At 30.5% G+C, this 24341-nt stretch overlaps 1 pseudogene; it reads left to right on the top strand.

The window, feature by feature from the left end:
* The window catches only part of LOC142317934 (uncharacterized), a 72173-nt pseudogene extending 48251 nt beyond the window's left edge, over positions 1–23922 (top strand).
* The last annotated feature ends 419 nt before the right edge of the window (positions 23923–24341 follow it).

Raw genomic sequence — 24341 nt, 5'->3', positions numbered from 1 at the left:
TAATCTTCTCATAGAAAGAATATAGATAGGTAAATAAACCATTGGACCAATCTTTTACCTTCCAGGATCAATAGTTTTTTAGTTATGATTTTTTCTGAAAACCCTTACAATCACAAAAACAGGTGTGCGCACAGTAACAAAAATGGCCACTACAGGTAAACTGCTTAAATAAAACATTAAAAATATACTTTTACGGTCCTGAAACATGTAGGAAATAATTGGATAAGTTTCAATTTTTTTTGAATTGGTCAAGCATCCAGCTTATGTTTTTTTTGAGCCACTTCAAATGGATTGACCCACATTTAACATTACTTACTGTCCATTGAAAATTAAATAAATGAAAAATTAGGCAATGATTTAATAAAAGATTTTGCCAAAATATAAGCCAGAAAAATACAATTTCTTTAAATATTGTTTTTGATTTTGGTGAAAATTGTTGTTTGATACATTCATCTTGATAACAAGAATTATTTAACATTTTTGTAAATACTGATTGTTATCACTTTTGTGCAATTTCTGTTTTCTGTAAATAAATAATTTTATTAGAATAATAAAATTATAATTAAAAAATAATCTGGTAAGTGTTACAATTTTGATTCTTTTCATTTATATTTATTTTGAGAGGTTTATTCTAGTTTTTCAGGGCAACCCCATGAATTGAAGGGGGAGTGGCAAAGAACTGACCAATCATTTACGTGAAAACACTTCTCTGGCGTACAGCCAGTTTCGCAGGGCCACCCTTAGCATTCATGGGACCCACGAAATATGCATAACATTTCACTCGCTTGTTTATATTCACAACAAATCCACTCCTTATATGGCTATTTTATCACCAGCCCTATCAGAGTTATTTGAAGCCAAAATTTGAATTTTTAAAAAAAAAATTAGTTTTCAAAAATTCATAAAAATATATGGGTAAGTATATCACCATTAATATTATTTATGGTAAAACTACTAACATATACCTACACATAAAAAATAATTATGTGTAAAACTGTATATTTAAAACTGTATATATGTGTTAAACTGTATATGCGGTCCCTGCCTCTTGGAAAATTACCAAAAGTGAAATTTCACCGTTTTTCATGTTCAACTTTATTGGTAATTTTCTTATAGAAAGAAGAGAGATAAGTAAATAAACCACGGAACCAATCTTTTACCTTGAGAAAGTATGAATAAATTACTTTTTGTTTCATCCTTCTAGGACCAATCATTTTTAGTTATGATGTTTTCGGTAAGCCCTTAAAATCACAAAAATAAGAGTGTGCACCGTAACAAAAATGACTGCTATAGATAAACAGCTTAAATAAAAAATAAAAAATTTTGAATGTCCTGAAATATGTAGGAAACAAGTGGGTAAGTTTTAATTTTTTTTAATTTGTCAAGCAACCACCCTTGGGTAACTTCATGTGGATTGACCCAATAACAGTTAAATGAACAAGAAATACATACAAATAAAGCTCCAGTTATTCATAAATGTTACTAGTAACAGAAAATTAGATCCTTTATTTTCCTAAGCACAGAAATGTCATCATCAGTGCCTGGACATGATATTTATATAGTAAATAAATAAATATTAAAAATTAACTATTAAGGTAAAAAGTAAAGCTCAGCAATATAACAAGCATAAGTGTAAAACGCCTATGGCGTATGCTAAAAGTGAAATAAAATCACAATGAAATATTACATAAAACAATAAAATTAATAGCTGTCATATGTGAAATGGTGTAAATAACTGAAACAAACTGTAGTAAAAATCAAATATCTGAATATAAATGGACAGCCTTAAGAAATCATAAGACATTTTATAACATCGTCTCATTGTTTCCTAAGATATTTCAAAAGTTAGGCCCTAGTTTAAACTTCTGATGCAATGTTGAATAAAAGATACAATCCACAGGTTGTGGTATACAGTTAGTTGGCGGTCGCAGCAAACACAAATGGGTGCATCAGTCAGAGTCATGAGATATCAGAGTGCCTAGTGTGCCCTATTCGCAAACAACAAATACTAACCTTCTTTTGACGGTTATTCTTGCATGAGGAGCTCCACGGTGACATAGTGTTCATAACTGGAAGAAGATTATTGTTGATAGTAGCATTTTATTCAATTTGCCACTCGTCACAGACCGCCCTCTTCAGAAAACAGACAGTCATCCGAAATAACATAATTAGTGAAAAGAGGCTGCAAACAAAACTCTTGCCACACTATCAGTGCACTACTCATTGCCTAAAATTCCCAGTATGACTACAGATCCAGGAGAAGCTCATACTGGATCTGTAACGTTGAGTCATTTTAGATAACTGTCAGACTTACCAATTAAAAATTTACTTACTACTAATTATTTAATCTGGTCTTTGATAACTATTTCAGACTATATATTACAACCAGCAATATGTCATGTCACTAATCGTCTGCAAGGCGCTCATGTAATTTGAACAGATAAGTACACATCAGAATGCTGAGCTAAGTATATTTAAGGCCTTGTGAATAGCATACAGCTCCACAAAGAAACACTGGCAATGGTGAAAGGTCAAACATGTATGTTCTATTGCCAACCACAAAAGCTAATATCCAGTACAGCAACTGCTATTTTTTCTGAAAAATAATAATAGCAGCTAAGAATAACATCCACAAAAAATGATGAGAAGCACTATTTCGATAATTGTAATTACTAGATGCTCAGTTGCACAAATACTTAAAAATACTATTAATAAATAAGGACATAAACACTGTTTTACATAAAATATTCATTATCACGTTGTAAAGTCAAATTTGATTGGATATTTCTATTTTCAAGTTCTGAAGATAAAAAAATTGAGATTCTCTGACACAATTTGAATTTAAAGACATACCTGTCATATATTTATATTGGTACCTGGAACAAAATCAATTTTAACATGGAGGTTAAAGGCTGAATTTTTTGTTCTAACTATATCAGGATTCACCCTAATGAAAATATTATAAAATTTTTGTCGTTATATAACCATATTTGTGTTCTTATGATACTGACAAGAACCAAAGCAGTAATTAACCAGAGTAGAGTGCCAAGGGGATAATAACATGGACAACAAGAACAGTAAGAACTGGAGGTAACTCTATATTTAGAACTAAGAAAAGGTGCTGAGATCTGATGTCTAGCAGAGCAGTGGATGATCTCAGCTGTTCCTGCTATCGATGAAGATGCTAGTTAGAGAATACCACATCAAAGGTAGGATGATTTGGTTGCACCTTAATGCCAGCTACACAGGAGTATATAAATTGTTTCAAGACTTGAATAAGACTAATTTCAAATTGCTCAATCTATTGATACTAAAAGAATTTTCTCTTTATTATTGCAGGAATATTTGACCCATTAGGGTCTTACTGGTCCTATCGTTTTCCCTCATAAATGTTTTATGCATTCGTTATGGCAATTTAAATTAATTGGGATGATTACCTATAACAATGTTGTCGGAATGGCGCTGAGATTAACTATCCAAACACACAAACCGTAACGCTTCCATAAAGGGTTACGGCTGTTGTATCTACATTTGAACTTTATTTCTAATCGAACAATTTCATATAATTTACTTTGTTCGAAATCAAAGCTTGCTCCTTTAAACAAATATCACTATTAAGCTTTTTGAATTATCTGGTTGTTTATTACACTCGTGTTTATTAATGAAGCTTATAAATGCTCTGAATATACATACTGATAAAAAACATTTGTATTTAGATTCAACAATAGCATTGTCCTGGATTCTTGGATATCCTTCGCTTGGAAGGTATTTATTAGTAATAGAATTACTGAAATTCAAAGAGATACCTCAAATGCTAAATGGCAATATATTAAGTCTTTTGAAAATCCAGCCCACATATTCTACGGGTTGTAATCCAAGTAAATTAACTGATATGTTACTTTGGTGGCATGGTCCTCCTTGGCTCTTAAACCATTGTTGAAGTAGAATGCTGTATTGCAAAGCGTAGTCTTAAAATTGCTTGATTTTGTATCTTTCTTCTCATTCAAAATAGATTTTTTTTTAAAGAGTGTTTGAATACATCAATTAATTTACAGAAATATAACAATGTTGTTACATATCATAATCCTTGAATGTTTTCCTCGATTTTGAATTTTTAATATATATATATATATATATATATATATATATATATAAGGGTGTCCTATATAAAACGCAACCCATCAATCACTCATCCATGAAATTTCAAAAGTAAAGCTTACTTCCCTACTCGTTACTGAAATGGACTCCAACATCTGAACATCGCGGCGACGCAGTAGAACACTACCGATAGTAACAACAATGCAATCATAACGTTCAGTGTATTGCTAGAGACAAGATGGTGTTTTCGCTAGATGAACGTGTTTTCATCGTTGAGTCGTACTTCAGTACGAAATCAGTGGTTGCAGTGCAAGATTTGTTTCTCCATAAGTACCCAGATAAACCGGCTCCTAACAAAACATCAGTATTACGGTTAGTTGCAAAATTTAGAGAGACCGGTTCTGTTAATAACAAGGAACACAAAAGATCTGCGTCAGTGTTGAATACAGATACAGTCACTGAAATCAAAGACCGATTACTCGCCTCGCCAAATAAATGGATCAGACGTTTGTCTGCTGAAATTAATTTGTCTAAATCGACTGTTCATCGGGCGACCAAACAATTACAATTACGACCTTATCGCATTCAAACGGTTCATCAACTTCTTGAGCCCGACAAAGAAAAACGGTTACAATATTGTCAACGGTTCCGTCGATTTCTGCGTGAGGGAATCGTTATTTTTCACAGATGAAGCACGGTTTCATTTGGATGGCTACGTAAACAGCCAAAACAGTAGAATTTGGAGTGCTGAAAATCCCCACGTTTATCACGACAAACAATTACACCCGCAGAAGTTGGGCGTGTGGTGCGCGATATCGAGGAAGAAAACAATCGGTCCTATTTTTTTCGAGTACACCATTAATGCAGAACGATATCAGTATATTTTATTTCAGTTCATTTCACTCTTGGAAGAGGATGACAGACACTGCTGGCTACAACATGACGGTGCGACATCGCACTACGCAGGTTCAACTTCTGATTTCATCGAGGAATTCTTTGGTAATCGTGTTATCGGTTGAGGCTTGTGGCCACCAAGATCTCCAGATTTGACTACGGCGGATTTTTTTCTTTGGGGTTACCTCAAAGAAAAAGCCTACAGCAACAAACCACGAACACTTGAACAATTGAAAGTCAATATTGAACAAGCTGTATTAAATATCCAGCCACAAACTTTGAAAAAAGTTGTAAGAAACGCTGTAAAAAGAATTGAAGCTTGTATTCAAGAAGATGGCGGCCACTTCCAACATTTACTCTAAATGTAAAGTAATGGATGGTAATAATAAAAATTGCATTTACATTTACACATGCCTTTTTATTATTTCAATACCTACCAATATAAGGTTGGGTTGCGTTTTATATGGAACACTCTGTATATATATATATATATATATATATATATATTTTAATTTATTCTAAAAAATGAAAAGGAAAATGAAAATGGTATTTATGTTAAGTAAGAAATGTAGAAACTTTTATTAAATTGTTTGCCCGATACAAAACAGCCAATACCTGTCCAATCTTACAAATTTATTATTATTATTATCATCAGATAATTTCTGAATAAATCGTATATCTACATGGAAAATAAATAATAAATAGTTCACGCGTCTCTGAAATAACATAACAATAACAATCATTTATTTATATACTGGCCTCTAAAATGAATAACCATTTATAAATGTTTCAACATTAATTCATCAATTTGTCACTGACTAAGGGTATATGTGTTAGGTACATCAATTTTTATTATAAAAAATGTAATTTATATAATTTATTTTAAATAAATGATATTGAAAACCGGGGGAAAAACTATAATTCCGTTTTCTTACCTATTTTCTTGTAACAGAAAATACTTCACAATAATGAATAATATATTATTTAAATTTCTGTTCACTGTACAACAATATTATGGTAGAAATTCCATTATGATGTAACCAGTACGAGTAACACCTTTTGTATATGAGTACATTAAATTGTTTTCGCCTAAGGAAAAAAATAACATAATATGAGGAACTGTAGAGTTAATAGAATAAAATACAAAGAAATTCCGAGATTTTATGATTCGATTAAACTTCTTTTTAAAACATTTAAATTTATCGGTCTGCTTCCATTAAAGGAAACAACATCTGAATTCGGTTATTTTACTTGCGATTGGAGAAGTAAACAATTTGTTTACACGTATTCATTAACAATTGTTCTTAGTTTTTCTTGTTTGTTTCTTTTTCAAACGTTTTCGGACAAAAACCATAACTTACGAAATAGGATTTTACCCTTCATAATTTTCAGGTTTATCGATACATTACTTAAACAAATAATCCTTTTTGTGGTCTATAAAGATATTCATAAAATTTTTATCAACTTTGATAAATATGATAAAAATTTGTTAAAAAGTTTCGAATCGAAAAATATATATCCTTATTTAGGAAAACGTTATTATAAATACATTTTCCTTGCGTTCGGTCTATCGATAATTTCTTTCTGTATTAAAGATCGTTTAATTCAACTAATCACCGGCGGGTTAAAAGAATTTTTTTTGTGTATTTTTTGGCTCCTACTTGATTTAATCTCAGTAATTCCAGAGCACGTGAACTTTGTGTTCGTTACTGCCGTTATTTTTTCAGTCTATAATCGGTTAAAAGTTCTAAACAAGTTAATTAAGCGATTTGTAAAAAACATCAAGAATCAATCGTTTAAAAATGATACGCCTACAAAATACATTGAAAAAATTCGACTTTTACACTATGATTTACACATGTGTTACGAAGCACTTAACAACATATACGGTCCTTATTTGTTTTACAAAAATATTATTATTGTAATTAACCTATCTGTACAAAGTTATTTATCGTGTGTATTGGTAAATGAAAATGTCATATTTCTTACATCGTCCTGGGTAGCATATTATGGACTATGTTATTTTTTTTTCATTATATTAGTGGATAGACCACATAAATTGGTAAGCATTCTTTTATTCAATTGTACAAAACAAATTTATTATTCTATTAAAACTGTGTATTCCGTGATTTTGTCGCTTTCATTCTTTGTTCTTAATTTTCTGTTATTTAAAGAAATATTTTATAATAATGGCTATATTTTGCAACTTCTGGAAACTCATAAAATCTGCATGTGACTGTGGAATAAATCTTCACCTCAGTATGGTAATGGAGAAAGAAAAGAGGCTTATAAAGATTGATTAATTTTTTTTTTTTAATTAATAAATTTACATTTTTTAAATTTTCTACAATTGGAAAGCATTTTAAAAAGCCACAGTAATGTGCAATGGTATATCTGGCTAATAAAAAAAGAAAAGGAAACTACTTCATTCCTAATTTTTCTAATTTCACAAGATAATTTTTAAAGCCGAATTGATTTAAAAAGATTTTTTCAAATAGATTACCTTTCCAAGTTTAAGTTTCAATCCTGATAAAATGAAGATTAGTAAATTTCTAAATAAACGTTAATATGTTTTGTAAATTATTTATTATTTATTCCTATATAAATTACATATTAATTTTGTGAGTTGTAGCCCACATTTTTTTTCGTATTTTAAATTTGTTCCGAAGGTAAATATTTTTATTTTTAATTTCTTCAAAAAAAAAAAGTTTTTTTTTGTTTTTTGTTTAGGAAAAGTAAAACTTAATAAGATAATTTAATTTTAAATCTTTTCTTTTCATTTGTATTCCTAATTCATTTTACCAGTTTTTATCGTTAATATTTCTATTTTGTTATAAAAATATTTCTTTGACTTATTATACAAAATCTATTATTTTGGTTATTCAAGCAAATATTATCGTAGCTAATATCATAGTACAAATCAAAAGATACTAGAACGGGTTAAATTGTATTTAACATTTGCATTTTATTTCTGTTTAAGGTGCGAGAAATGATGAAAGATTTACTGAAAGTGAACACAGCATTTATGGATGATGACTTATTTAATGAGGTACTGATATATCGAGGGTGTTTAGGTAAAGTGACTTAATCCTCATCGTTTTAAATTTGGCGGTTTTTTCATTCATCCTCACAAATGCCATATGAAATTCATTTCTAGTAAAGTAATTTAAGCCACGTCGATCTCATTTAAAAAATAAATACAAAAAATACATTTGGTTATCGACCGATCTAAATAATCTATCCACATAAAATGATTTTAATCCACAAGCAATTTTGCGTATCCCACATTTAGTCAGCTGATATTAGGTTAACCATTTTATAGTCGGTTAAGTCACTTTACCAAGGTTTCACGAGGTAATCGTATGTGAGTTTTACAGTTGTATGTTTTTATTTTAAGAACTGTATGCCGCAAATATTTATTAAAAAATGGATAAGAAACGCATTATAATTTCTAGAACTCACGAGTTACTAAGGTTAAGCATGCGTCAAAAAAGACAAATCTGTTCGGTATCGAAGGTACGAGAATAAATTATCATCAGATGGCACTAACAGTGATGGCTATAATAAAAATATCGTTGAAAAGATGTACTGTAGGAATTTATTCCAAAAGGATCAGGCAACTAGTAATGAAAGTCAATTTCTGTGTCTATCATTTGATATGCAGAAGGTCTTAAACGCCCCACATTGTGATAACCATGGAAATTTACTACAGTCGAAATTACTCTATTTATAATCGAACTTTTTATGAAAGTTGGACTTGAAACTGATTGTTACCTCTGGGACGAGTGCGATGGGCGTAGAGGTTCAAATGAGATCGGTTCGATTTTGTCCATGTATTTAAGTAAACTAGATGTAGAAAGTAATTTTAAAAATGTAGCTCTGTATTGTGACATTTGCCCGGGGAAAAACAGAAATCTAAAAGTAATTTCAATGCTTTATACATTTCTACAATCATCTAATTCTATACAACAGATTTCAATTAATTATGTTCCCCGGACACACAACACGCCTGCGGACTCAGTCCGTACATGTATTTAGTCAAAATTACAAGAATGTGATTTGAGAACCGTCTGAACGGCTCACAATCATCCGGTTCACCATAATAAACTCTGATTCTTATAAAGTGAGAACAGTGACAAACAATTAAGACTGGAAGTTTGTCCAAGAGATATTATTTCCTAATTCAACAAATAAATACAAAGACGGGACTAAAATTACATTTAGAAATATTACAAAAGTTACTTTTTTAAAAATGAAAATGTTTTAAAAATTAAAACATCTTTTAGCGATAGAGCACAGTAACATACAATAAAGATTCGGGCACCAAGATATCGCCCTAAATCCTTAGGCCCCAAACGTTTGTACACCGAGAGGCTTCCTATTCCTGTTGTTAAGCAACAAGATTTGTCTGTGCTTTTTAATAAAGGAATTAATCATCACCATTACTACCGGAAGTATCAGAAGTTATTGCATTAGCAAGTTACACCAGATGTATCGATGGAAACCGATGAAGAAGATGATAGTGTTTCTAGTGATGAGTGATACAAAAACAATGATATATTAAACTATTTTTTATTACAGCTATCTAAGTAGGCTTATAAATGTTGTGTTTATGAACTGTATTTTATAAATAATATGTTTATTTTTTGTTCATTCCCCAAGGAATGAAATAATTTTCAGTAATCCACACTGACAATTATTCGTTCAGGTAAAGTAGCTTAACCCACATATTTCCAAATTTTACTTTTTTTTAATTTTACTGACAATATATATGGTAAAAATGGAATAGTTTAAGTACAACAACGATACTAATAGAATAATACTACATATTCTTCTTTGCAGTAAGTAACTCTGTAAATTAAAAAAAAAAAAAATTGCTCTCCGGAAAAATTTTATTTTTGTGGGTTAAGTCATTTTACCTGAACACAATCGGTATACACATAGTTGTAATAATACTACTGAAGAGAAGAGAGAAAAAAGAGTGAAAGGGTGTGTGTATGTCATATCGATGAAGAACAGAGTTAGCAAGTACATACTACCTAATTTTAATTATATATTAAATTACTCCATTTTAAATTTTGTTGCAGATATATTTATTGATCGATCAACTTCATACTCGACCGTTTAATGTTTGCGGTAGCTTTGGCTTTGTCATAAATAATGATATTATAATCAAGGTAATAAATTAATCGTTAATTACAAAACATGTAACTAATCAACCATTAAAAATATCTACGAATTAACATTTAAAATGGGACTGATTTTACCATATTATTTTTAATGTTAATAATTTAGTTTTTTATTAAACTAAACAATTGTTAAATTTATTTAACGTTAAACTTAAATATTTAGGTTCGTGGATGTACAGCGTGTGCATATGCATTAAATAAGATATATGTATTTAATACGTTTCAAAATCAAAGGTGTAAATTGAGCTTAAATATATTTAAATAAATGAATTTGTATTAATCTGACTTTTTTTTAAAAAACTGAATTGTGAGGGTAAGACATCTATAATAAATTTTCCAACACATTTTATAATTAATCGAATTCAGATATTTTTATTTAAAATTTGTTTAGATTTTACCTTAATTTTAACAGTTTTACTTAATTATTACTACTCACTTTTTTAACCTTAAATAAAGTTTTACCGTAACTCCAACTTTGAATTTGGGGTAGAAATTTGCGGACCCGATTTGTCTTTAATTAAGCGATTAACTTATTCCTTTAATATAGTTAAATAATTTAAAATTTTCTTCAACAATTCAGTATTTGAAGTGTTTTCCATTTTACTCAGAGTTATGAAAAATAATGTAAAATATAACTTCTCAGACTTGTATTACTATATATAGAAAGATATTTTCTCGATATAATAATGTACTTATGTGGTAACACTATTAACATAATAACAGTAGCAGCCTTATTTTATTAGTGATAAACATCCATGTGTAATTTTTACATATTTCATAGATTTATATTTTGTGGTTGTATGAAAATATGCAAACCTTCATGTTTCATACAAAAATCTTATTATGGAATAATCTGGGAAAAAAATAAATATTTGTCGTAATTTTTTTTTTGATTTGCAGGTACTGAATGATGTTGTGAATTACACGGTAATCCTTTGGCAGTTAGATCCTGATAATTAAGGATAAAAATTATATAAAATAGCCTTTTCTATTCAGTGAAAAAAGTTTGTTTATTAAATAATAAAGAGATTCTATAGATGAAGAGTTACATTTCCACATCTGATATTTAATAAAAATTCAAAAGCACTTATTTTTTATTTATTTATAAATCTAGTACTTGTGGGGTTTATATTAATAAATTTTATGTAAGTTAAGTTAATAATTTGGGTTAATTAAAATAAATTATTTTCTTTATAAAAAAAAATCTCTTAAATTTTGTAAAGCTTATCCAGAACCTAAGATATGTATACAAATTAAAGTATTGTAGTTAGTACATATAAGCATTATTTTTTTTTTTGTCTTCAGTCATTTGACGGGTTTGATGCAGCTCTCCATCAAACAAATCATGGAAGTTTCACTTCCATATAAAGCGACACTCCAAACACATACTTTCAAAAATCTTTTCCTGACATTTAAATTAATTTTTGATGTAAACAAATTATATTTCTTACTGAAGGCTCGTTTCGCTTGTTCTATTCGGCATTTTATATCGCTCCTGCTTCGTCCATCTTTAGTAATTCTACTTCCCAAAAAACAAAATTCTTCTACCTCCATAATCGTTTCTCCTCCTATTTTCACATTCAGTGGTCCATCTTTGTTATTTCTACTACATTTCATTACTTTTGTTTTCTTCTTGTTTATTGGCATGCGATAGTTCTTGCGTAGGACTTCATCTATGTCGTTAATTGTTTCTTCTAAATCCTTTTTACTCTCGGCTAGAATTACTATATCATCAGCAAATCGTAGCATCTTTATTTTTTCACCTTGTACTGTTACACCGAATCTAAATTGTTCTTTAACATCATTATACGCTAGTTCCATGTAAAGATTAAAAAGTAACGGAGATAGGGAACATCCTTGTCAGACTCCCTTTCTTATTACGGCTTTTTTCTTATGTTCTTCAATTATTATTGTTGCTGTTTGGTTCCTGTACATGTTAGCAATTGTTATTCTATCTCTGTATTTGAACCCTAATTTTTTTTAAATGCTGAACATTTTATTCCAGTCTACGTTATCGAATGCCTTTTCTAGGTCTATAAACGCCAATTATGTCGGTATGTTTTTCTTTAATCTTCCTTCTACTATTAATCTGAGGCCTAAAATTTCTTCCCTTGTCCCTATACTTTTCCTGAAACCAAATTGGTCTTCTGCTAACACTTCCTCCACTCTTCTCTCAATTCTTCTGTATAGAATTCTAGTTAAGATGTGTGACTACTTTTTAATGTGTGACTAGTTAGCTAATTATTTTATATTCTTCACATTTATCTGCCCCTGCTTTCTTTGGTATCATGACTATAACACTTTTTTTGAAGTCTGACGGAAATTCCCCTTTTTCATAAATATTACACACCAGTTTGTATAATCTATCAATCGCTTCCTCACCTGCACTGCGCAGTAATTCTACAGGTATTCCTTCTATTCCAGGAGCCTTTCTGCCATTTAAATCTTTTAATGTTCTCTTAAATTCAGATCTCAGTATTGTTTCTCCCATTTCATCCTCCTCAACTTCCTCTTCTTCCTCTATAACACCATTTTCTAATTCATTTCCTCCGTATAACTCTTCAATATATTCCACCCATCTATCGACTTTACCTTTCGTGTTACATATTGGTGTACCATGTTTGTTTAACACATTATTAGATTTTAATTTATGTACCCCAAAATTTTCCTTAACTTTCCTGTATGCTCCGTCTATTTACCAATGTTCATTTCTGGCATTATGTTCTGGCTATTTTCAAGCATTATTACTGGTATGTATTCCTGCAACAGCAATTATTTTAAGAATTGTTAATTACAGTTGAAGCCTTTATTATGTAAATTATTTTATTCAACTTTAAACTCACTTTGTTAGAATGCGCATCTAACATTTTTTATAAGTTTTTTTTTCTATTCGATTTAATCGGAACGTATATTCAATGTATTGATATAGAAATTATATCTATATAAAAATTAATTTGTAAAATTTAGAAAAGTTTAAAAAATTGTTTGTACAAGTAAATATAAACAACATGATGAAGTAAGTCCAATTAATGACCAATACTCTGTTAATACAGATATAAAAAAATCAATAAAACTGTTACTACAATTGAAGTTTATTTTAAAAAATTAAGAAATAAGTTGTTAATAATGAACATAAATTTTATAATTTTATTGAATTAAAATAATTTAAATAATTTAATTTAATTAATTTAATTGAATTATTTTAAGTTTAGTTTAAGATATTGAGATTTCGTTGTCATTTTTTTTTTAATTAGGTATGATGCACTCCAGAATTGTATTAACGAAGAGTTATTTATGAAATAAAAAAGTTTTCCAAATACGTCTTATGTTAATCAATCTCCATCGGAACCTAAATTATAAAACATGAGAATTCGAAAATTTATTTAAAGTTATAAGATTAATTCTAAGGATATAGTGTTATTTGTTAATTTATCTTGTTGAACAATTAAATTAATTTTTTTTTTAATTGATTTCTGTTCTGAAAAAAGTAGATTCAGAATGTATTACATACTACGAAAAAGTAAAATATTTGTAAAACAAAAATTATTAATTAGGAAAATCAAAAAGGCTTACTTTTTGAAAAAGGTTCACTTGAAATAATATCGCGACAAGAAATAAATTGCAAAAAAGAGCGTTAGATGTTCGAATTAAAAGTTAACTAGTGAGCTTTATGTTTTTTCTTATTTACATGTATATAGAGATTCTGATATTTATAAGTTTCTGTCTTGTGAACAGTAGCAGTTAAAAAAATTTAAGTAATACGCTAGATATTTGGGTGTACTACGTATCTCTCTTCTTCGAACATCACTACTAAATCTGATCTTTCTTAGAGAAAGTATTTACTTAAATTTACTTTAATGTGTTAGCAATAAATTTTAATTTTATTATTTTAACGTAATTTTTTGTTGTAATCTATTCTGGAATTACAGATACTGAATGATGTTGTGAATAGCACCGTAATACTTTTGCAATTAGATGTTGGTAACTAAGGATAGCATGCAAGTAAATAAAATTGTAGCCAGTTCTATACGCTTAAATATTTTTTTAAATAAGTATAGTAAATGAAAAATTGTATTTACACATCGTGAATTAATTATAGAAATCTTTATGCATTCGTTTCTTTTTATTTATAAATCGATTGTAATCCTAAGGTTTATATTCTTACACTTTGATGTACATTAATTGAATGTACACTATTTAAATTAAAGTAACTTCTTTTTTTTGTAAAAACATGAGTAGTTATAAATATTGTCAAAATCTTCATGCATTTAACGGTGTATTTAAAGTAAAACAATGTCGCTTATCTAAATAAACATTTAACAGTACCTATCATTGACCTTTATAATTATTTTTTTTTTTGTCTTCAATCATTTGGCTGGTTTGATACAGCTCTCCAAGATTCCCTATCTAGTGCTAGTCGTTTCATTTCAGTATACCCTCTACATCCTACATCCCTAACAATTTGTTTTACATATTCCAAACGTAGCCTGCCTACACAATTTTTCCCTTCTATCTGTCCTTCCAATATTAAAGCGACTATTCCAGGATGCCTTAGTATGTCTGTCTCTTCTTTTAACTATATTTTTCCAAATGCTTCTTTCTTCATCTATTTGTCGCAAAACCTCTTCATATGTCGCTTTATCCATCCATCTGATTTTTAACATTCTCCTGTAGCACCCCATTTCAAAAGCTTCTAATCTTTTCTTCTCAGATACTCCGATCGTCCAAGTTTCACTTCCATATAAAGCGACACTCCAAACATATACTTTCAAAAATCTTTTCCTGAGATTTAAATTAATTTTTGATGTAAACAAATTATATTTCTTACTGAAGGCTCGTTTCGCTTGTGCTATTCGGCATTTTATATCGCTCCTCCTTCGTCCATCTTTAGTAATTCTACTTCCCAAATAACAAAATTCATCTACTTCCATAATCTTTTCTACTCCTATTTTCACATTCAGTGGTCCATCTTTGTTATTTCTACAACATTTCATTACATTTGTTTTGTTCTTGTTTATTTTCATGCGATAGTTCTTGCGTAGGACTTCATCTATGCCGTTCATTGTTTCTTCTAAATCCTTTTTACTCTCGGCTAGAATTACTATATCATCAGCAAATCGTAGCATCTTCATCTTTTCACCTTGTACTGTAACTCCGTATCTAAATTGTTCTTTAACATCATTAACTGCTAGTTCCATGTAAAGATTAAAAAGTAACGGAGATAGGGAACATCCTTGTCGGACTCCCTTTCTTATTACGGCTTCTTTCTTTGTTCTTCAATTATTACTGTTGCTGTTTGGTCCCTGTATATGTTAGCAATTGTTCTTCTATCTCTATATTTGAACACTAATTTTTTTAAAATGCTGAACATTTTATTCCAGTCTACGTTATCGAATGCCTTTTCTAGGTCTATAAACGCCAAGTATGTTGGTTTGTTTTTCTTTAATCTTCCTTCTACTATTAATCTGAGGCCTAAAATTGCTTCCATTGTCCCTATACCTTTCCTGAAACCAAATTGGTCTTCTCCTAACACTTCTTCCACTCTCCTCTCAATTCTTCTGTATAGAATTCTAGTTAAGATTTTTGATGCATGACTAGTTAAACTAATTGTTCTGTATTCTTCACATTTATCTGCCCCTGCTTTCTTTGGTATCATGACTATAACAGTTTTTTTGAAGTCTGACGGAAATTCCCCTTTTTCATAAATATTACACACCAGTTTGTATAATCTATCAATCGCTTCCTCACCTGCACTGCGCAGTAATTCTACAGGTATTCCGTCTATTCCAGGAGCCTTTCTGCCATTCAAATCTTTTAATGCTCTCTTAAATTCAGATCTCAGTATTGTTTCTCCCATTTCATCCTCCTCAACTTCCTCTTCTTCCTCTATAACACCATTTTCTAATTCATTTCCTCCGTATAACTCTTCAATATATTCCACCCATCTATCGACTTTACCTTTTGTATTACATATTGGTGTACCATTTTTGTTTAACACATTATTAGATTTTAATTTATGTACCCCAAAATTTTCCTTAACTTTCCTGTATGCTCCGTCTATTTTACCAATGTTCATTTCTCTTTCCACTTCTGAACACTTTTCTTTAATCCACTGTTCTTTCGCCAGTTTGCACTTCCTGTTTATAGCATTTCTTAATTGCCGATAGTTCCTTTTACTTTCTTCATCACTAGTATTCTTATATTTTCTACGTAATTTATAATTATTTGAACTAATAACTAATTTTAACGCTGGTGACTTTATCTTAGATAATATTGTCGAAAATAAGCATCCATTTTGGATATCAGCATTTTATATTAGTTTATACATTAATTTTGTTTCACGTCACTCAAGTAGTTATGTGGTGTAAGTGAGATGTGTTGTATCCGTAACCTGGACACACTGGTTCGAATCAAATTTCATATACATATATTTTTTTAAATTTAAATACGAGGTTTGTTTAAAAAAAAGAAAACCTCACGTTTTTAATTACGTGCCAGTGGAGATATTTAGTGACATGCGGTTGGTAGCAGTGTGTTCTGCATAACCTCCTCTGTAACCACATGTTCTTGGATTGTGATATCTCATTTAGTTTTCTTGTTATTGTTATATGAGTGCAACATGTTTAAGTGTTAGTAGCGATTTTTTTAATGTGTGATTTTTTGATGATTGAACTTTTGTCTCAATGTCGTAGCTGTAAACCCAGCTTTCGTCTCACGTTATGATCCTTTGCATGAATATTTCATTGTCATCGGCTTGTTCAAGGAGTTGACAGCAATTGTCCACTCTATGTTCTTTCTGCTTTTTATTCATCAAATACAGAACAAACTTTGCTGCCTATGCATATTCAATTTTTCAGTCAAAATGTCACAGCATGATCCAATCGAGATGCTAACTCTTTCTGCAAGTTCTCTGACAATCAATCAGCGATTTGCTCGCCTCAGATCGTTGATTTTCTGAACGTGTCATCAGTTGAAGTCGAAGGCCTTCTTGATCGAGGGTCATCTTCAATTGGCTGACAACCACTTTTAAATTGTGAAAACCATTTGCAGCATTGAATATGACCCAGAGCATCATCTCTGTAAGATTGTTTCAAAACTTGAAAAGTTTCTGTGAAAGTTTTCCCCTTAACACAAAACTTTATGTTGTATTGTTGCTCCTGAAAAACACACATTACAAAAATCACTACTACCACTTAAACGTGTTGCACTGAAATAACAATAACACAGAAACTAAATGAGATATCAACAATCCAAGAACATGTGGTTAGAGAGAAGGTTATGAGGAACTCAATGCTTCCAACTGCATGTCACTAAATATCTCCGTTGGCACGTAATTAAAGACGTTTGGTCTTTTTTTGAACAAACCTCTTATATAGATTTATTAATAATTATTAACCTAGTGAAATAAATATTAATAACCTATTGATTTTAATTATTGAATTAAAATGAAAAGTACATAAAATTTTATTTCACTAATAACTTCTGATTATTTTTTGTTGTTGTTATTGAATTATTATTTATTGTTAAAATTTTTTTACAATCAGAGTTTAAAAATTATTAATAAATCAATATATTTAAATTAAAAAAAAAAAAAATTTTTTTAAATGTATATGGACTATTCGAACCTATGTATAACTTCCCTTTATAAGTTCTAAATATTTCATTAATTAAAATTTCTTTTGGCTATAACTCTGAAACCAATGAAAATAAGTACCACTTATCATATATTGTTGAAAAGCTCTCAATGAGGACTTATTACTGCAGTTAAGAAAAAGTCCAAAACCAAAATTTTTTTTATTTTGGCTTTTTTGGACACATTGATCTAGTCGATTGCAATCTAAAGGGGTGTGCACAACTAGATGTTACAACAGTCCTAAATCCAAAATTTCAACATTCTATGGATAATTGTTTTTGAGTTGTGCGAGATACATACATTTTGGTGTGACGTCTGTACATACATACGTATGTACAGACGTCACACCAAAACTAGTCAAAATGGATTCAGGGATGGTCAAAATGGATATTTCCATTGAAATCTGAAAACAAAATTTTTTGTGATCACAGTACTTTTTTTATTTTCTACAAGGAAGAAAAACAGATCACATAAAGAAATTAAAAACTTCATCATACCCCATAACGTAACATTAGCATTAATTCATTTACACCCCAGTAATAGAAAACTTTATTCTTAAAATCAGATAAAACAAATGAAGTACCATAAGAATACATCTCAAAAATAATACAGTACTAGACATTATTACAAAACAATATTATATTCTCAAACAAATGTGCATGTAATCTAACGGCTTTCCTATGGGTTATATTTCCAGTAGTATAGCTGAAATATCTGCAACATGTAGAATGATAAACTGTGTTACTTACCAAAATTAAACAAGATCACATATTATATTTACAATGAATAAACTTATTGTACCAAGGCATTATAAGGCAGTTATTACCACAGATAAGCAAATTATACCGATTAAATTTTACACCTGAATATGAACACATTAAAAAAACGAATTTTCTTGAGCTCACTATTACAAACAACAAACAAAAATACACTTAAAAAATATACAGAAAACCAGCAATGGAAGTTGGTCACCTTCATAACATTTTAAACCACTCAACCTCACATAAATTATGAGCATTTATATTATCTACAGAGTTAACTTAACTATGTCACCTGAAGACCTCATAGAAGTACTCGATAAAACACCTAGCCCACTCAAATGGATGTAACAGCACACTCAGTGATAAAGTCTTATAAAAATAAATAGAAATTAACATAAAAATAAACAAAACAAAAAATACATTACATTAAAAATATAAGTTAAAGAATTAAAGAAAATAGTTTATGAGTATAAACAAATCAGAGTATGATATGGCCTTTGGAATAACAACTAAAACAAAATTCATACAGAAAAAAATCACTAAATGAACACAATATTCCTGATATATAAACTGAACTGCTGTCACTACACAATGATCAAATGTAAGCAGCTTCAAATAAAGATTCAATGAACAATTGAAAACCCTCCATAACAAAATCTACATTAATCTTGATATTGTACTTACAAATAAACACCAACATATTTGAAAGCTATTTAATAAACAATATAAAAACACATAACAACATATGTTAAATGTACAGACATGATTCATATCCAGTACATTTTATGATCACATTTTTATTACATACGAGGTGTGATAAAAAAATACGATGAATGAATTTTTATAACGGCAACTGCCGACGCTACATCCATATGCTGTAATTTGTCCAATAGCGTGATCAACTGGGACAGGCAGGTACAAGTTGTAACACGTTTGAGCTTGCCAGTCAGCTATCAGAGCCGCTAGAGTGAGGTTGTGTTTATCGTGTCTGTCGCGCAAAATGGATTTTGAAAATTGTGTGTCAATTTGCACGGATTTGAAGGGTCGTCTTCATGCAAATCCGGACTTCATGGCCAAAATTGTAACTGGAGATGAAATTTGGCTCTATGGCTATGACCCTGAGACCAAAATGCAGAGTTCCCAATGGAAAACCAGCTCATCTCGCCCTAAAAAGGCACGTCAGTCAAAATTCAACATCAAGGTCATGCTCGTTGTTTTTTTCGATAGTGAGGGCATAGTGCGATCAGAGTTCGTTCCAAGGCGAACAACTGTAAACTCTGAACTTTTTAAGGGTGTACTGCAACGTTTGCGAAACGACGTACGAAAAAGATGACCAAAAAAATGGACCATTGTCTTCCTTCTTCACCACGACAACGCGCCGTGTCACACCTCGCTTCTCATTCGCGAGTTTTTGGCCGAAAAAAGTGTTCCTGTCTGTCCACATCCGCCATACTCACCGGATATAGCACCATGCGACTTTTGGCTCTTACCAAAAATTAAAACTGTGCTTAAAGGAATACGTTTTGACACCATTGCTGACATTGAGAGGGCCACGACCGAGCAGCTGAAAGCCCTTCCGAAAGACACCTTTCAGAAATGCCTCCAGTCATGGAGTCAACGTTGGGATAAGTGCATTGCTAGCCAAGGACAGTACTTTGAAGAAGATTTCATCGAATTCTATGTAACCTTATTACTTTTTTAATAAAAAATTATTCACCGTATTTTTTGATCACACCTTGTATTTACCAAATTAGAAATACACCAACATCAACTGTCACCTTAGTGAAAACAACATTACTAAATGTGGTTTGCAAGGTCTACTAAAACAGTTTTGAAATAAGTTATTGAAAAATATTTAACATTTAATTTGGTTTGTATGGTAACTTTTAAATAGACTAAAGGAATCTGATTTTCTGAATAAATTATCTAAATTGTTTATTGTTATTTTATTTGTATGGTTGTTCAGATAATATTTGTAGTTTAGTTAACTTATATTGTGTTTCTTATTTAAGGATCGATGTGGGACAATTTGTAGGAAATCTGAACCTAGCTGCTTTATGAACCGCTGTAACAAATCTACTGTTGAAATACGAATTTCTGAATCGGACTTAAGTGCAGAGAAACCACAAATTGAAAAAAAAGTGTACTCTGGAAGATATAATCAGCCAACTGCTGAATCAAAACCGTGAATTTCAAGGGGTGCTAAGGAAGCAACGAGTTTGGAGAAGACGTAGTCCAACTGCAGAAACTAGTGACGAAGAAGATGAACCTCAAACTACACGAACTACCGCCACAACGAATTGATCTGCATGTATTATGAAAGTATTATCATGGTTAGGAATAAGTGTGCTTTTACACAACGTCCGCATTATCTACCACAATCCAGCACACTTTGGTCTAATGAAAGAACTAGTCTTACTGGAGATGGTATATTGTCTATACATTGATTAGTAGTGTTCATGTAACTACATGATACTATATTTTCATAAAATCTCTCATAAATTTTAGATTTATTATTCTCTTATTAAGTTTTTAATGCATGTAAAATGAAGTATCAGGTGCAAAAGAGATTAAATTGAATTTAGAAATAGGATTATAATCCATTTTTATACAGCAAAATCAGTATAATCTTAGGTGTAATACTACTGGCTGGCCTTAGCCAGTATTTAGTTATAGGTGACTATAGTTAGTATTGTTAGGTGAATTATAGAATCATAATTTTGGAATCATGATTATAGAATGATAATATTTTTATGTAGCTCATCAAACAGCAAGATATGAATATCAAAAATTAAAAACACAACTGCCAAAAAAAGCATTGGTGATGAATATTGCTATTAAATGTAGGATAATTGAAGAGCGTGGGTGACAATCTTGTATATATTTTTTTTAAATTTGTTAAACCTATTTTTTATATAGCCTATCATACTCTCGCTAGTGTAAGGATTCCAATGTGTGGTCATAACATCTAAATTGATTCAGCCATTGAGCTGCTACAGTGGAACAAACAAACATACATACATACATACATCTTAAATGTATTACACTCCTTTTTGGGCAGTCGTGTAAGTAAAAGAAAGGGATTAGTAGTAATATTTAGCAATAAAATTGTGGCGCAAAGTGGACCAATGGTGGTGTGCCGGGCAACTGCACATGGCTCTTACTACAACTCTCTCCTGCTAGAAGCAATCCAGTGTCAAATAATTTACAAATTATTTAATTTAATTTCTATGCATAGATTATTTTTATTTGTATTTGTATTTACTTATTATTTATTAATTTTATTAACAAAAGAAAGGGATTATTAGTTTATATTTAGCAATAAAATTGTGGCGCGTAGCAGACCAATGGCGGTGCACCAGGTGGCTGCACACAGCTCCCTCCATGACTCTCTCCTACTTGAAGCAGTACATTGACAATTGATTTACTGATTATTTTATTTAATTTCTAAGCGTACATTAATTTGAATTATATTTCATACTTGTATTTTTATTTATTTATTAATTTTATTAATAAAAGAAAGGAACTATTAGTTAATATTTAGCAATAAAAATTTCATCCTCACATGATTGAACATACTGCCTATCAAAAATCATATGATTTTTTTTTTTCTTAAATGCTTATAAGCAATAAGTAAGAAGAATCAACACCAACAAATAAGAGAAAGAAGAAAGAACTTGCTTACATGATTGAACATATTGCCTGTCAAAAATCATAATTTATTTTTCCTAATTGTTCACAAACAATAAATAGCAGTAATAATAATTATAAAATAGATTAATAAATTTTATTACCATTATTCATTCATTCAGTATCTTAAATCTTAAAACACAACTATTTTTGATAAATAAATTGAGGAAAAAATTTGTACTATCGATTATCAATTTAGAATCGTATATTTGATTTTTTTTGTGGCCTTCTAGTTAAATTTAAACTTTAATGTTTAATATTCTTTTTCAGATCTCTTAGAAGTTGCTGGTCAGATCAGGAAAGTTTGAGTCGGCAGGATTTGTCAGGTGAGTATGATAATTTGCAACATGTGTGGGAAGGTGTTCATTTGCTAGATGAGCAGAAAATGAGCTTGAAGCGTTCACAGTCATTTTCCAGTCAGAACAGTTCACCAGATGAGTCAGTAGTTGGGTGCAGCTTATTAAGACTTTCACCTACTTCTCCAGCTGTATGACTTCATCAACAACATCAACATCTTGCTGTTGCAAGTCCTACAAGCAAAAAATCTGGATCATTACCACATAGCTTTCCTCTTAGTCATACTCCTGAATGGCGATCAACTCCAGAAAGACCTATCACCATTGCTTCAGACAAACCTCAAGAACTTAATTTAGATGATATGGAACAGTACATGGACAGAGAGAAGAATAGTTGTTTAACTTGGAAACATAAGTTTCCTTTACCCACCCCTGTAGATTACACGACTGAAGAAGAGACTACTATTGAATATAGTGTAAGTATGCAACATCTTAATGTTCACCCAGAGTATAAGATTTATAGACCCAGTGTTACAAAAGCTACATTAAAACATGTAATATCAAGTGTAAGCAGTAAATTGGCCAGTTTGAGGGTCAGCTCTGAAATGTTAGATGAGACAGAGATGGAAAAAAGAGGTCGTTTAATGCAAGCTTTAGCAAAGTTAAGGCATCGAAAGGATGAAGAAAGCAATCTTCCAGTTTATAAACAAGGTAGTTCTGGACTTGGGGCTCGAATTGCTCATGGGTCAGATTATGCAGATCCAAGGGTGTTATTTCCATCGATAACATCATCAAAAAAAGCTGCTTCTTGGCATTAGGCCGTACTCAGTTCTTTCACTAGTCTCAAATTTAACTTCATCAAATGATGGAGATAAAACATCAGGTTACGGTGGAAGTGTAGCATCTAATTCAACACAGAATCAACAGAAGGTTGATTCAAGAAGGAAACAGAAGAACACATTATTGAAAGCGATGGTTCGGCAGATAGTTTTTATGAACGTTCATTTGAAGCAATTGAAAACACCATAGATAGTGAAACATATAGAGATAGTGCGGTATTTAGTGATCCTGAAGAAAGTATTGAAATCATTTATAAACCAAATATTAAAAGACATAAAATACCTTCAGCTATTCCAGTTAAACTAAGCAATTTACGAACTGTTTAGATTACTAATAAACAGCAACCCCCTCCACCACCACTGACACAAACAATTAAAAGTATATCTAAACAAGAACCTGATGAAGGGGATTCTAGCTCAGTTGCTTCAACAATTATTGAAAACACATGTGCAACTACTTCTCGAGGCTGGGTTAAGCATGTGATTGGAAAACTACAGGGTGATTCTACTTCACAAACATAAAGTACAAGGCTTAAAATCTTCATAATATAATAGTCAGTGTTTTATTACACTCACATAAATTTTGTAAGAATTAAAATTACAGTTTTATGAAATCTTAATCATTGGTACATAGTACTATTTATCTAAAATTTTTGAAATGATTTTAAGTTTTTAAATTTTTGTTAATATAATGTAAGAGTAATAAAATATTTTGTACAATAATTGACAAAACATTTTTGGATAGCATTTTACAGCCTCTGCATAGTATTATTCCAATGTGCACATAGAAGGAATTTTTTTAATTTGTGTACGTACTGTTCAAGTTATATGCTATTTAGCATCAGCTATACCCACTTAATTTTACTGGAATGGTTTTTCTTTAATATTTTGAGAATTTATTCTTTCTAATAAAAATAAAAGAAAATGAGGTTATTGTAAGT

Source organism: Lycorma delicatula, chromosome 1, assembly GCF_047948215.1.
Source record: "Lycorma delicatula isolate Av1 chromosome 1, ASM4794821v1, whole genome shotgun sequence".
Lineage (NCBI taxonomy): Eukaryota > Metazoa > Arthropoda > Insecta > Hemiptera > Fulgoridae > Lycorma > Lycorma delicatula.
This window is presented reverse-complemented; position numbering and strand designations above follow the sequence as displayed.